This window comes from Haliotis rufescens, unplaced genomic scaffold, assembly GCF_023055435.1.
Source record: "Haliotis rufescens isolate VD_foot unplaced genomic scaffold, xgHalRufe1.0.p SCAF_167, whole genome shotgun sequence".
In the NCBI taxonomy this organism is placed as follows: domain Eukaryota; kingdom Metazoa; phylum Mollusca; class Gastropoda; order Lepetellida; family Haliotidae; genus Haliotis; species Haliotis rufescens.
In genome coordinates, this window is record NW_025963854.1 from 78385 (window position 1) to 94666 (window position 16282).

Consider the following 16282-nt stretch of genomic DNA (forward strand, 5'->3'; position numbering starts at 1 on the left):
CTCCTTAGGTCAAATGGAGCATTCTGAACGAAACAGTTTTCGATTTGGAGCCAATGTTACGGTTGGATAATGGAGCCCATAGCTCCGTTCACAGAGGTGATCTGGGGTCAAGGACGGCGAAAACTTGTCCGCGAGGTCAAGGTCTACCCGGATGCAAAGTTTCAATGCGCTGCCACATGTTTGACTTCCGAGTGCCATTTGAGTGCATGGGTGTTCGACTTGGGCGCATTTTCCACCAAAAATGTCAAATCGTCATAGGAGTCTCAGACTTTGCAGGACGACTCCTTAGGTCAAATGGAGCATTCTGAACCAAACATTTTTCGATTTGGAGCCAATGTTACAGTTCGATAATGGAGCCAATAGCTCCGCTCACAGAGGTGATCTGGGGTCAAGGACGGTGAAAACGTGGTCGCGAGGTCAAGGTCTACCCGCATGCAAAGTTTCAATGCGCTGCGACATGTTTGAAATCCGAGTCCAGTTTGAGTGCAAGGGGTTGGACTTAGGCGCATTTTCCACCCTGCACCACTGTCTACGACATCTATGGGGAGGATCAGCAGACGGAGATATGTAGATGTCGTAGCCAGTGGTGCTACACAGGATCAGCAGATGGAGATGTGTAGATGTCGTAGCCAGTGGTGCAGATGTGGAGGATCAGCAGATGGAGATGTTTAGACGTCGCAGCCAGTGGTGCAGATGGGGAGGATCAGCAGATGGAGATGTGTAGATGTCGTAGCCAGTGGTGCTACACAGGATCAGCAGATGGAGATGTGTAGATGTCGTAGCCAGTGGTGCAGATGTGGAGGATCAGCAGATGGAGATGTGGAGGATCAGCAGATGGAGATGTGTAGACGTCGTAGCCAGTGGTGCAGATGGGGAGGATCAGCAGATGGAGATGTGTAGATGTCGTAGCCAGTGGTGCAGATGTGGAGAATCAGCAGATGGAGATGTGTAGATGTCGTAGCCAGTGGTGCAGATGGGGAGGATCAGCAGATGGAGATGTGTAGAAATCGTAGCCAGTGGTGCAGATGTGGAGGATCAGCAGATGGAGATGTGTAGATGTCGCAGCCAGTGGTGCAGATGTGGAGGATCAGCAGATGGAGATGTGTAGATGTCGTAGCCAGTGGTGCAGATGTGGAGGATCAGCAGATGGAGATGTGTAGATGTCGCAGCCAGTGGTGCAGATGTGGAGGATCAGCAGATGGAGATGTGTAGATGTCGTAGCCAGTGGTGCAGATGTGGAGGATCAGCAGATGGAGATGTGTAGATGTCGTAGCCAGTGGTGCAGGTGTGGAGGATCAGCAGATGGAGATGTGTAGATGTCGTAGCCAGTGGTGCAGATGTCGAGGATCAGCAGATGGAGATGTGTAGATGTCGTAGCCAGTGGTGCAGATGGGGAGGATCAGCAGATGGAGATGTGTAGATGTCGTAGCCAGTGGTGCTACACAGGATCAGCAGATGGAGATGTGTAGACGTCGTAGCCAGTGGTGCAGATGTGGATGATCAGCAGATGGAGATGGGGAGGATCAGCAGGTGGAGATGTGTAGACGTCGTAGCCAGTGGTGCTACACAGGATCAGCAGATGGAGATGTGTAGACGTCGTAGCCAGTGGTGCTACACAGGATCAGCAGACGGAGATGTGTAGACGTCGTAGCCAGTGGTGCAGATGTGGAGGATCAGCAGATGGAGATGGGGAGGATCAGCAGGTGGAGATGTGTAGACGTCGTAGCCAGTGGTGCGGTTTACATTTATTATAAATCTGTAGAAATGTCAGTAATTTCACATTATAAATATCTAAGCATTATGTTATCTTTTAGGGTAACATTTATTTTATAAATCTGTAGAAATGTCAGTAATTTCATATTATAAATATCTGAGCATTATATTATCTTTTAGGTTAATCTGGTGTTACACTATTTCATTACGATAAAAAAGTCGTGTTTTCCGTTATTTCAACTAATGAAAACTTACCCAGATATATCTTTGAACACAATTGTTGCTTTAAGTGATTCAAACATTGCACCAATTCTAAACGTTTGGTAGAGAAATTGGGGGTATACATACTCGATTTTCTATAGAAAAAATGCAAAGTTAATTCTTAAAAGAGTTTTGAAACGAGCACGTACAAGTGCCTTTTTGGGCGAAGTTGTATAAAGTATTTTCGTAGGCGTTTTACATATTGGTGTAGACTTATTCGTATGAAAGTGTTACTCCCACGCCTGTTGTAAAATGTTAAAATCACATGTTGCGTTTGGCGCCTCACGTAGGGCTTCACATGTCAGGGTGTTATTATTTCAAACAGGTTTCGCTTAGGTCTGGATTGGAAAAGATTGTGAAAATACTAAGGGCTTCATAACTACGTTTAAACATGTTGTCATTGGTACAATGCGCAAAACTAAAAGGAGGAAACGGAATTGGAATAAACTCATTCTGTCCCAACCTTCCTGTCATCCAAAGTCTGGCTGTCCTACATGAAATTTTTGTAGTTATTCCCACTGACAAGGCCTCAAATAACATAACCATTGTATGTAAGCATCACTACATAAATCAGTACCACATTTTGACTTGACTCTAAAGCCTGAAGACATGTCAATTCCTCTTGTGTACTAGATTCCAAAGCTCCATAAAAATCCGCAGAAAGAGAGATGTATCGATGGGTCAAGCAAATGTACCCACTAATCCCTGTCTCAAAAACTTACCATAATCCTTGATACAATCAAGAAAGGACTTTCTTCATATTCACAGAAAGTATTTGAGACAAGTGAAATACCATGTGGATTCTCAAAAACTCAACAGATTTACTGACTGTTTGCAATCTCAGAAAAGAACCAAGTTCCATTCTGTCGAACCATTTGTACATCACCATCCCACATGACAAACTTAAGGAAAACCTTCATTCCTTGATCCATGGGGCTATTTTTACAAAACGTGGTGACCACAGATACAGTTGCGTATCTTTTTCAGGACATTTTGTGAAAAATGATAACATCTACGTAAAAGTTTTGGGTAAGACATTCAGGCAAGAATTAGGCATCCCCCATGGGCATCAATTGTGCTCCCCTTCTTGCGGATCTGTTTCTTTATTCATATGATATCGGCATTTCTGTTCAGATTGGTTTAACCTTAAGCTTCAGGTACATCGTTGATCTGATATCGTTCAATAACAATCAAATTGCCGATTCCCTTCCACAAATTTACCCACTTGAACTAGAAAAACAGACCAGCGAGACCGCCTCATCTGTTTCATATGTAGATCTATGCATAAAGATTCCGAGTGACAAATTAAAACACTCTCCACCAGACTGCATGACAAGAGGGATGAATTCAACTTTCCAACAGTCAACTTTCCCTTCATGTCGAGCAAATGGTAGCAGCTCCAGCCTCTGGTGTTCACATTTCACAACATTTGAGATACAATCGAGCATGCTCTTTCTACCAACATGTCAAAGAGCGTCTTACGACTCTTACTCAGAAGTTGTTTGATCAAGGTTCCAACATTCAGGTGAACAATTGACTTGCCTTTGAATGTGTTTGTGACGGTTGCCGCCGGTGGGACAGACATGCGCTCAACTTTTCGCGCACCCCTGGTATCATCACTATTTGATAGTGATTCATAAACACATGCTCATGATAAGTCGGAATCTTACAATCGACTCTGCTGTATGCAGATATTTCCTTTGGATATGGACAGGGTTAGTCGCTTTATTAAACAGAGATGTGTAGATAAAAATACACAGAAATGGCTTTAAAAAATTAGAAGCTTAGATTTCCTGTCACTTTATAATTATTTCACCTCATTACTAGCGTCAGAGAAGAATATCACAGCAGGTATCTAAGATGAAGATTTGATCTGTGTTTCAGCTACGATTCGCACTGTATCTATTAGTTTAAATATACAAAACCTGCGGTATTGTGAAAATTAGGCGAAATCTAATATTGACCAGCTGCTGCTATATACTGTTACCATTGTGATCAATTAGTTGTTGAGGACGAGTTCCATGTTGTTCTGGTCTGTTCATATTATAAGCAAAGTAGAAGTACTCTCATTCCACAATATTACCATAAGCATCCTTTTCTTCAGAAATTAATTGAACTAATGTCCTCCACAACACATTCAACAATCAAAGGTTTTGCTTTGATTCTGAAGAGAAATGTATGCAAATTAAAGTTTTAAAATATATATAATGTATTACGTAATACGTCACATATCATTGAATAAGTGTAAGACCCACAAATAAATTTGGCCTAAAGGTATTGTACTCTGGGCCAAGTGGCCTGCATTACTCAATAAAGAATCTTGACAACACATTGGTGTTGTAATTCGTCTTCAATGTCCCAAGCACTTGCTGTTCATGTGTGTGCATATTGGTCTCCTGTTGGCGTCCTCCCTTCTGCTCAGCTTGGGGGACACGGGTGGCCCAGTCGTCTAAGGTGCTGCGATTCGCTGTGCAGAGTTGGGTCCCTCAAGCACGCCAGAAGCCTATGATTAAGGGTTCGAATCCCTGTTCTCCTCGATTATGTTTCTAGGTTTGAAAGCACCATTCCCGTGCTCGTCGGTTTCACCGAAGTGGTAAACGTCTGAGACCTGCATCACTTCGGGCTTTCCTCACTTATAAAGCTGACACGCCGCGATATAACTGGAATACTGTTTAAAGCGGCGTTAAACCCAACCCACTCACTCACCCACTCTGCTAAGTTTGCACACACATTGGAAATATCTCTTAATCCTCTTCAACCTATAAAGAAAACGAATTGAAACAATAGGTTTCGGTCCATTGAATAATATGCATTACACTTCAAAGCAAAATAATTGCTTGTCTGGGTTTGAACAGCGTTGGGGTTTTAAGAGAAATGATTGGCCCGAGAGAGGTATTGTGACGTCATGTCTAGCTCATAACTATGACAATCATTCAGGAAATCACCGATAACATTTTTTATATTTTACAATGTCAATAAACATTATGGTACTTTTTAGATTGCGGGTGGTGTTAAGAAGTCAATGCCCTGCTATTGTAAACCTCCGGATTCGGGAAGGCATACTGCATCTTCATATCATCCCTGACAAATCTCAAAGTAATCAATGTACTGTTTAGTTATCTGCCATTTTTTACACGATGTTCCATCATTAATTTGGAAAATGGTCAATTCTTCGATTCTGATTGGTCAGTCAGAGGTTTCAAATATCAATAACCATCTCCAATTGAAATAACTAATTTTCGGCCGCATCAAAGTGGAAGCTAATATTTATAAAATACTACTTCCTCAATCATTGTCGGTCAGCATTTTGAAATTATGTACAGGTATCAGTTACAAAATGCACAGTTGTGAAAACTGTGCGCTCGGTTCCAAATTAAATTAAATTTAATCTAGAGGTAGCCTATCTCCACATTGAAAACACAGTATGTTTATCGCTAATTGACGATTGGTGGAAAAGATCGGGTTTGCGGAATCAGGTGACAAAAATGTAAGTCAGTTTCACCTTGTTTGGGATAGGCAACACTGGTTTTGTTTACATAATGTTGTCCAACAATGTCCATCCTTAAATAACTTACTGTGATGGCAAAGCGGGATGGCATGTGTCTTGAGGTGATGGAGAACTTGGGTCCTGGATGTAGCGAGGATGGCGATGGTGGTCTGTAACCAGGGCCAGGCGTGCGTTGAATACGAAGAACAAGAAAGATACAGAAGCACATCGCCACCGAAATGTTAACGGTTAACTCAAACATTACTGGTGAGGTGAGGTGAGGTGAGGTGAGGTGAGGTGAGGTGAGGTGAGGTGAAATGGGGTTTAACGTCGCGTCAAAGATTATTGCACTTATATAGCGACGTACATGCACGTGTATGTGTGGCTGCTTGTACTAGTCCGGACTGATGCCGATTTATAGTGCTAGCACACTGAGATACAATGCCGCAGTTTAACAGGAATACCCCACTCAGACACAGTATACTGACTCCGAGCCGACCAGTCCTTGTTTGAGCCTCTTAATGCCGAGCGCCAGACAGGGTAACAACAAGTACCATCTTTTAACGTCTTTAGGTATGGCGCGGCCGGGGATCGAACCGCGGACCTTCCGCTCTCCGGGCGGACGCTCTACCACTAGACCACGGAGGCGGTCCTTACATTACTGAAAACGCCAGTGATAATGTATAATATAATTTTACAACAAAGAAAAAAAAGCTCCAAGCGTGAACCCACTGCTTTTCACACATGGATCACAAGCCCAGGATGGTATTGTCCCAAAGACAAGGACGGAATGGAGGGTTTCAACATATTCTGTGTGACAGAGAGGAACTCAGGACAATTACTAGAACAGGTATGCTCGCATCTAGATGGGGGATAAATGTTACCTGTTTCCTACAGAGATCTGACCCGAAATGGTTTCTCGTTAGATTTCCAGGGCAAATTAGGTTCTCACTGCAGCATGCCTGGCTCCTTTGGAGCCCGTGAGGAGACAAAAGTATCTCCCTGAGGAATTCTAGAACAGTTCATGTCTCCCATGACCGTCCCCCAAGTGGATAATGGGAGTAGATTGGTTCCAAATACCGCATGGTTCTCGCCCGTAGGGATTCGGGGTAAAATAAGTCCCCACCACCGAATGACCGTTTCCCTGGAAGGATCCCGGAGTATAATAACCCCATCAGCCTACGGTATTCCTATTGGTATTCCTGAGCAGAATAAATACAACCAGCCTACCATTGTTTCCTATTGGTATTCCTGAGCAGAATAAATACAACCAGCCTACGATTGTTTCCTATTGGTATTCCTGAGCAGAATAAATACAACCAGCCTACCATTCTTTCCTATATTGGTATTCCTGAGCAGAATAAATACAACCAGCTTACGATTGTTTCCTATTGGTATTCCTGAGCAGAATAAATACAACCAGCCTACCATTGTTTCCTATTGGTATTCCTGAGTAGAATAAATACAACCAGCCCACGATTGTTTCCTATTGGTATTCCTGAGCAGAATAAATACAACAAGCCTACGATTGTTTCCTATTGGTATTCCTGAACAAAATAAATACAACCAGCCTACGATTGTTTCCTATTGGTATTCATGAACAGAATAAATACAACCAGCCTACTATTGTTTCCTGTTGGTATTCCTGAGCAGAATAAATACAACCAGCCTACCATTGTTTCCTATTGGTATTCCTGAGCAGAATAAATACAACCAGCCTACCATTGTTTTCTATTGGTATTCCTGAACAAAATAAATACAACCAGCCTACGATTGTTTCCTATTGGTATTCATGAACAGAATAAATACAACCAGCCCACGATTGTTTCCTATTGGTATTCCTGAGCAGAATAAATACAACCAGCCTACGATTGTTTCCTATTGGTTTTCCTGAGCAGAATAAATACAACCAGCCTACCATTGTTTCCTATTGGTATTCCTGAGCAGAATAAATACAACAAGCCTACCATTGTTTCCTATTGGTATTCCTGAACAAAATAAATACAACCAGCCTACGATTGTTTCCTATTGGTATTCATGAACAGAATAAATACAACCAGCCCACGATTGTTTCCTATTGGTATTCATGAGCAGAATAAATACAACCAGCCTACGATTGTTTCCTATTGGTATTCCTGAACAGAATAAATACAACCAGCCTACCATTGTTTCCTATTGGTATTCCTGAGTAGAATGAGCCCCATCAGCCCACGATTGTTTCCTATTTGTATTCATGAGCAGAATAAATACAACCAGCCTACGATTGTTTCCTTTTGGTATTCCTGAACAGAATAAATACAACCAGCCTACGATTGTTTCCTATTGGTATTCCTGAGCGGAATAAACCCCTTCAGCCTACGATTGTTTCCTAATAATATTCCTGGGCAGAATAAACACCTTCAGCCTACAATTGTATCCTATTGGTATTTCTGAGCAGAATAAACTCCTTCAGCCTACAATTGTTTCCTATTGGTATTCCTGAGTAGAATGAACCCCACCAACCTACAATTGTTTCCTATACGTATTCCTGGCAAAATAAACCCCTTCAGCCTACAATTGTTTCCTATTGGTATTCCTGAGTAGAATGAACTCCACTAACCTACGATTGTTCCCTACTGTTATTCCTGAGCAGAATAAACCCCTTCGGCCTACGATTGTTTCCTATTGGTATTCCTGAGTAGAATGAACCCCACCAACCTACAATTGTTTCCTATACGTATTCCTGGCAAAATAAACCCCTTCAGCCTACGATTGTTTCCTTTTGGTATTCCTGAGCAGAATAAACCTCTCACCAGCCCACGATTTTTTCCTATTGGTATTCCTGAGTAGAATGAACCCAATCAGCCCACGTTGTTTCCTATTGGTATTCCTGAGTAGAATGAACCCCTTCAGCCTACGATTGTTTCCTATTGGTATTCCTGAGTAGAATGAACCCCTTCAGCCTACGATTGTTTCCTATTGGTATTCCTGAGTAGAATGAACCCCTTCAGCCTACGATTGTTTCCTATTGGTATTCCTGAGTAGAATGAACCCCTTCAGCCCACGATTGTTTCCTATTGGTATTCATGAGCAGAAAAAACCTCACCAGCCTACGATTGGTTTCTGTTGGTATTTCCGAGCAGGATGAACAGAATGTTTTATTAGCGCTTACCAGTGGCGAATCCGGACCAGAAAGAGCCCGTGGTTGTCTCCCTCTGCTGATTCCACGCTAAAATGGGCTCCCTTAATTCAGCAAATTGCCTCCCATTGCGATGAATGATTCTCAAGTACAATAGGGTAGTAAGGGATCAGGGAGTCCATGTGTTATAATGTATGAGCTGACCTGACATCGTACCCTACAAGCGTGGATCGTCGCTCATTATACAAACCACTTGTTTCATCAATCGAAAATGTGATGGTCGAAGTGGTAAATAATGGTGCGAACTCGGGCATGGATCTATTCATTTACTCACATACACCATTCCCATACTCACTCACCCACACGGATAAATCACGCGGTCTTGACCCGAGTGAGTGGGAGGGGCCAGGGTCTCTGCGATGGGGCTGCTGGTGAGTATGCACTAGGGCCTGGCATGGCGTCCTATCAATAAATGGGGTCAATTAGGATGAAACAGAAATGAAGCAGCACGATAGTTGTACATTGTTCCTGTAATTACGCAAGTCTCTTTGTTCTCCTGTTGGAGATTACAGGTGAAAATAATATTAGTATACTTTTAGCTAAACTATTAATACCACATTTTAACATTAAGGAGTGTTGGCTTTGTTATTCCTGTGTTCGTCTTCCCGTTGGTTTCCAAGAACAAAATAAGCCCCACTGTCTGGAGGATACCCAGTGTACCATTAGCGTCTACCAGTGAAGAAACCTGACCTGACAGAGGCCATGATTGTCTCCCCGTGTTGATTCCTGGCTACTGGCTCCTTGAATCCCGCCAAGACTCCAATGGTGATTCACTGAAGCGTGATTCACAAGTACAATATGATCGTAAGGATCAGGGAGTCATGTGTTACAACGTGTGCGCTGACCTGACATCGTTCCTACCAGCGTGGGTTGATGCTCATACAACACACCATTAGTGTGTCTGGTCAGTCGAACATGTGAAGGTCATGGTTGCGGACTCGGGCTTGAATCCATTCATTCTTTTACTCAGTGCTCCACTGTTGGAACAATTTCACTGAAATCCCCACGTACCTCAATCTCTATCCTCACTCACCGAGCGGGTTAGGCGCTGTGACCTTGACATTGAATAGGAGGGGCCAGGATCTCTCTCCGATGGGGCTAATGGTCTGTATGTACATGGGGATGGGGTCCGTGTCTACACCAATAAATGGAGTCCATTAGGATGAAACCAGACGAACAGCACGATAGTGGAGCTATGAATTATCACTTGTAATCACCAAGTGGACAGATAAGTACTTATTATTCCTGTAATTCACTTCCTTTCAAATATTATGCCACCTATCCATAATTAAGACGTGTGGGTGTAATGTAACAAAACCCAAAGTGATTTTGATTTACCGCTGTTATTAAATGTATGTCAATTATATAACTGTCGGACAGATAGGTCTCTGATTTGTATCACTTTGGTATGATATTGACAAACAAGGGATAACAATCAGAGCGAACCTGAGCCTGAAACCCCTGATGCTAGAATCCACGCCGTAAGGACGCAACTATGTAAACTACGCCACTCAGGAGACAATAGTCCAGGTCCCCCTCAGTTTTAATATGTAGCTGAAGGCTGAAGTGTCCCCTCTCTGGAACAGTCTGAAACTGACAGACAAACAACGGAAAGTTGATGTTTTCACTTCACTTCCAGATGTTCCCAGTCGTGATGTGTGGACAGGATCACGGCCATAGGCGTTATTAAATATACAAAAGGTACCTTATCACCTCCTTCCCGATAATCTGCAAGTTTATCTTCACCGGCCATGGCAGATTGGTCACAGTTGGAATTTGAATTTTCACCTGTGGTGCTTGCAGATTGTCTGCAAAATGTATTTCCATTTATGTAATAAATCTGAATATATACTCTGCAAAAAACACTCGCAAAAGTGATGTGTAGATGTACATGTATATCTTACATATCATATAAATATCAGCAGATGGTAATCGATTGTACTAAATTTGCAGACATCATTCTCACTGACCCAGGTTCCACACACATGGGACAGTAGAAGGTGAAGGTCATCTGTTCTCAATATCTGTATGGCCACCAATAGAGTCCAAAACTGAATTGCATCGTCGTCCCATGGAAGCGATCAGATCCGAAATGTGGCCTGGATAATGTTCACCCATTCTGCCTGCAGTGCTTGTGCCAACTGTCGGAGGTTCTTTGGTTGTTGCTGACGTGATCGCAGTCGTTGATACAGTGCATCCCTGTTCCGTTGAGTTCAAAATCTGGAGACCTAGACATGGCATCTGGAGACCTAGACATGGCATCTGGAGACCTAGACATGACATCTGGAGACCTAGACATGACATCTGGAGACCTAGACATGACATCTGGAGACCTAGACATGGCATCTGGAGACCTAGACATGTCATCAGGAGACCTAGACATGGCATCTGGAGACCTAGACATGACATCTGGAGACCTAGACATGGCATCTGGAGACCTAGACATGTCATCAGGAGACCTAGACATGACATCTGGAGACCTAGACATGACATCTGGAGACCTAGACATGACATCTGGAGACCTAGACATGACATCTGGAGACCTAGACATGACATGACATGGCAGGACTGGAAGTTGTGATTCCTGAAAAGGTCTGTTGTTAATCTTGCCGTGTGAGGTCGGGCGTTGTCTTGTTGGAAAATGACCTCTGCTTGTTGCATAATGTGAAGGACATGTGGCCGAATAATCTCATCCGTGTAACATTGTGCCAATTTCCCAGAACTGTTCTACCAGTGTAGGGGATACACATCATCACTCTGCAACCACCAAATCTGTCCACTTCCTGTATGCAGTTTCGTTCCCCGCGAGGCCTGTAAAAACGACGTCTACCATCCACACGGCGAAGCATTAAACGTGACTCGTCACCAAACTTGTCATCATCGCAGTTGTGGTCATTCTCTGTGACCTTGACACCATTGACATCGCAGCCGACGATGCAGGTCCGCCAAAATGTCAACTCTAAATGGTCGACTAGCGCGAATACCGTCAGCGCGTAAACGGTTCCTCACTATCTAGGCTGATGTTCTACGCAATCCTGGTATTGCCGTAGTTATAGTAGTGATACGTGATCGACCGGAACTGGGAAGGTCACGTGTTGTCCCAAGTGTCTGATAACGTCCCACAGTCTTGTAATGGTGCTTGATGCTACAAGGGAACCTGGCTACAGCTCTCAGGCAGTGTATAGATCAAAACTACGGAGTAGATTATTCCTTTTATAGACGAGCTTTTTCAGCTCTGATACGCTGTTATCTCTATGACCTGAAGAGGCTCGCTGGAGCTGAAAGTTATTTTTATTTATACATATTCTATAAAATCTCAAAGTGACTTGAGGTTTATTACGGTTGCAATGGATGAAGATATATCCCATCCGTTGGTTGCCAGAAGTTCCTCCTTAGCCATCACCCCACCGCCACCATATGGACTCACTTCCTGATTGAAACGCTAATCGTTTCCCACAGCCAAAAGCACTCTCTGCCAGTCACAGATATGCCAGTACTGTTGTACTGTCCTTGTCCAAATTCGTCTATGACGGTGATGTTCATGGGTCACGGCCATTCAACGGAAGGGGCGGTAGGCTCGAATACCTGCGACACGGAGATTGATATGGCGTTCTGACGCTGTTGCTGCACGTTGGGAAAATGCAAAGTGCGCAAGTACATGTATAGGTAATCCTGTGGCGTCATCACACGTGGTCTGCCGGATCTTGCCCTGTCCTGGTTACTGCCGGTCGGTCTGTGACCTTCAAACACCCTGGGCGAGGCTGGGGTTTGCAGCAGGATCACTCGCCGTACATGGGGTTTTATGCGTTCATCGAAAGGTTTTATACCAATCGCCTCCGGCTCGTGCAATGAAACCTAACGCTGGACGCGTGAAACTCTATGTACACTGAGTGATCCTGCTACAAACCCCATGTACACCGAGTGATCCTGCTACAAACCCCATGTACACTGAGTGATCCTGCTACAAACCCCATGTACACTGAGTGATCCTGCTACAAACCCCATGTACACCGAGTGATCCTGCTACAAACCCCATGTACACCGAGTTATCCTGCTACAAACCCCAAACCCCCCGTACACCGAGTGATCCTGCTACAAACCCCATGTACACCGAGTGATCCTGTTACAAACCCCATGTTCACTGAGTGATCCTGCTACAAACTCCATGTACACCGAGTGATCCTGCTACAAACCCCACGTACACCGAGTGATCCTGCTACAAACCCCATGTACACTGAGTGATCCTGCTACAAACCCCATGTACACCGAGTGATCCTGCTACAAACCCAATGTACACCGAGTGATCCTGCTACAAACCCCATGTACTTCGAGTGATCCTGCTACAAACCCCATGTACACCGAGTCATCCTGCTACGAACCCCATGTACACCGAGTGATCCTGCTACAAACCCCAAACCCCCCTGTACACCGAGTGATCCTGCTACAAACCCAATGTACACCGAGTGATCCTGCTACAAACCCCATGTACACTGAGTGATCCTACTACAAACCCCATGTACACCGAGTGATCCTGCTACAAACCCCACGTACACCGAGTGATCCTGCTACAAACCCCATGTACACCGAGTGATCCTGCTACAAACCCCATGTACACCGAGTTATCCTGCCACAAACCCCATGTACACTGAGTCATCCTGCTACAAACCCCAAACCCCCCTGTACACCGAGTCATCCTGCTACAAACCCCATGTACACCGAGTGATCCTGCTACAAACCCCACGTACACCGAGTGATCCTGCTACAAACCCTATGTACACTGAGTGATCCTGCTACAAACCCCAAACCCCCCTGTACACCGAGTGATCCTGCTACAAACCCAATGTACACTGAGTGATCCTGCTACAAACCCCATGTACACCGAGTCATCCTGCTACAAACCCCCTGTACCTCGAGTGATCCTGCTACAAACCCCATGTACACCGAGTCATCCTGCTACAAACCCCAAACCCCCCTGTACACCGAGTGATCCTGCTACAAACCCCATGTACACCGAGTGATCCTGCTACAAACCCCCAACCCCCTGTACGCCGAGTCTTCCTGCTACAAACCCCAACCCCCCCTGTACACCGAGTGATCCTGCTATAAACCCCATGTACACCGAGTGATCCTGCTACAAACCCCCAACCCCCCTGTACACCGAGTGATCCTGCTACAAACCCCATGTACACCGAGTCATCCTGCTACAAATCCCATGTACACCGAGTCATCCTGCTACAAATCCCATGTACACATAATAACTCGTAAATGCTACCAAACTGAACTTACCTCTACATTGAAGGCAGACCAGCAGTGTGTGGCTAGTCAACTCAAAAGGTTTATAACAGTCGAGCACGTATGCCTCACCTATACTTAGCAGGTTATCGGTGACGACCTGCAATAAAGGGGGGCGGGGGTGGAGGTGGGGGTCGATCAATCTATGGAGTTCTACAAGGGACATTGTCGCGCTGTCGAATTGTCCACCTTTGGTAACAAAACTGAAATAATATTCAAGGCGATGCGCGACAATGCGACTACGTGACATTTGGTCAAACTGGCATGGTCGCGATGTCGCGCTTGGGGTAATTGTGTCATCGTTTGCTTGATTTTGTAAGGACGATAACGCGACAATGTCCCTTCCAGGATTCCATAAAAGTATACATGTGGAAGGCGGTGATGAAGTGTTATGGCGTTGTTGGTATGCAATCTCGTCCTAAGCGCTGAATAATCCTGTTTGATTTAAAGCCCTATTTACTGTATTGAATTTTGTATTCAATTGATTGAATTTAATATTGATCTGAGGAGTTGTTGGCGGGACTTCAAAGGTTGCTCTTAAACCTGGTAGGTTTTGTTTACAATTCTAAACATTGATCCTTCGGAAGGTTTACCTCTTACAGCTATCCAGGATTGCAACTGGATATCATTGAGTTTATCTTTAACTATTTAGTAAGATAGCCTTGACCTTGAAATGTTTTCATCTTCTCATAAGCGCTTTTATCTGTAAAAATATGCACTTCGAGGCGTAGACTCACTGCCAATAAGCTGTAAATTGTTAATATCATGATCTGTTTAAATTAATTGTATTTTCATTTGATGCATTTTATGTATTTGTACTGTTTCTGAATAATTCGTTTATATCAAAAAGCGTATTTCTTCTATCGTTTATATCACGGTTCACCGCATTCACGGCTAGTCCATCAATGTGGCGCTCGTGGTACCAACAGCAGAATCCCTCGACTATGTGGTATTCAAATATGGCGTTCCCGGCCCATAACCGTTATACGACCGTCATTGACCCGGATATAAAATAATCGCTATCTAAACACGAACTACGAGACTCAACATAGCAACACAATAAACATGTGTTTATACGATACTGAATGGGCTCACGGGTGACCCAGTTGTCTAAAGCGGCGCAGATCGCTATCCAGGGTTGAGTCCCTCAGGTGTGTCAGGAAACTGTGATTGTGGGTTCGAATCCTGATCTGCCCTGATTATGTTTCTAGGTTTGCCAGCACCATACCCTTACTCGTGGATTTCATCAAAGTGGTAAACGTCCAAGACCTGCATCACTTCGGGCTTGCCTCCCACATCAAGCTGACACGCTGTGATGTAACTGGAATAATGTTAAAGCGGCTTTATCCCAACCGTACTTACATGAATAGCAGTACCAGGTACCAATTAACAGTACCAGTAGCAGTGACAGGTGTGTGTGTGCGTGCGTGTGTGTGTGCGTGTGTGCGTGCGTGCGCGTGTGTGTGTGCGTGCGTGTGTGTGCGTGTGCGTGCGTGTGAACAACGGTCCACACGCTATCAATCACCGACCACCTGATCAATGTCGTCGTTTCATACGACCAGCAAAGGTTCCTGAAGATTCATTCTAACCCGGAATCCCCTTCTGAGGATACGTATGGAAATCCAATGTTCTGTTTATAAATCTGTATTTTGTTTAAACGGTTGACAAAGTGAAAAGTCAAGATGGGAAATAAAATCAGTTAGCTCACCTGAACTTCGTGAGTGATGATTAACGCTGAAACATGCTTCTGTAATATCACTCGAGGGGCACAGCAAGAACAGTACTTTATGGCGGTAATGCAAACTAGACTATACACAACACATTAACACTCTAAATCCAGTGTATTTAAAAGTTTTAGATATGATTATATATATAAAAAGTAAAACCCTATCGAAATATTTTAGAATGCTGACTAAAAGCCAGTACAGTTCACTTTTGGACAAACATATTTCAGATACTTCATGAGAAAATGAAACATGATTACATCAACTGAGATGTACAGCCTCGTTTGTTTTGACCCTCAGTTTATAAGAACATTAAGATTGTTACACCGATCGATCATCAGATCTAAAATGTAGTTAAAAGCAGAACATGTGCGGTCACAACGGCCTTGGAACACCCGATGAGCTGTAACATCAGTTACCTACTCATAATTTGAAATTATGGAATGATAAGTATTTTAGTCTAGATTAAAAGATTGTGGGTGACAAGGAAATATCCCCCGCATGTTGATGTTCCTGTAGCAAAATGTTTAAAATGACTTTTGTTGTCTTCTAAGTATCTAGTGTATTTAAATAATACTCAGGTATTTGTTGCCTGTGGGAATCAACGACAATGTCTCTATGAAAGTG

The 16282-nt window shown here is 43.8% G+C and overlaps 1 long non-coding RNA gene across 3 annotated transcripts; it reads right to left on the bottom strand.

The window, feature by feature from the left end:
* Positions 1-4563: 4563 nt before the first annotated feature.
* LOC124126055 lies at positions 4564-14015 on the bottom strand. 3 transcript variants are annotated; one of them, XR_006859737.2, is made up of 6 exons: positions 13926-14015; positions 10086-10232; positions 9673-9774; positions 8939-9041; positions 5550-5631; positions 4564-4733 (listed from the first exon to the last, which is right to left on the bottom strand). It is a non-coding gene; the product is annotated as an uncharacterized LOC124126055 (long non-coding RNA). The 3 variants fall into 3 exon arrangements; XR_007221677.1 differs by lacking the exon at positions 13926-14015 and having other exon boundaries at positions 10086-13664; XR_006859738.2 differs by lacking the exon at positions 13926-14015 and having other exon boundaries at positions 9651-9774; positions 10086-13664.
* Between the last annotated feature and the right edge of the window lie 2267 nt (positions 14016-16282).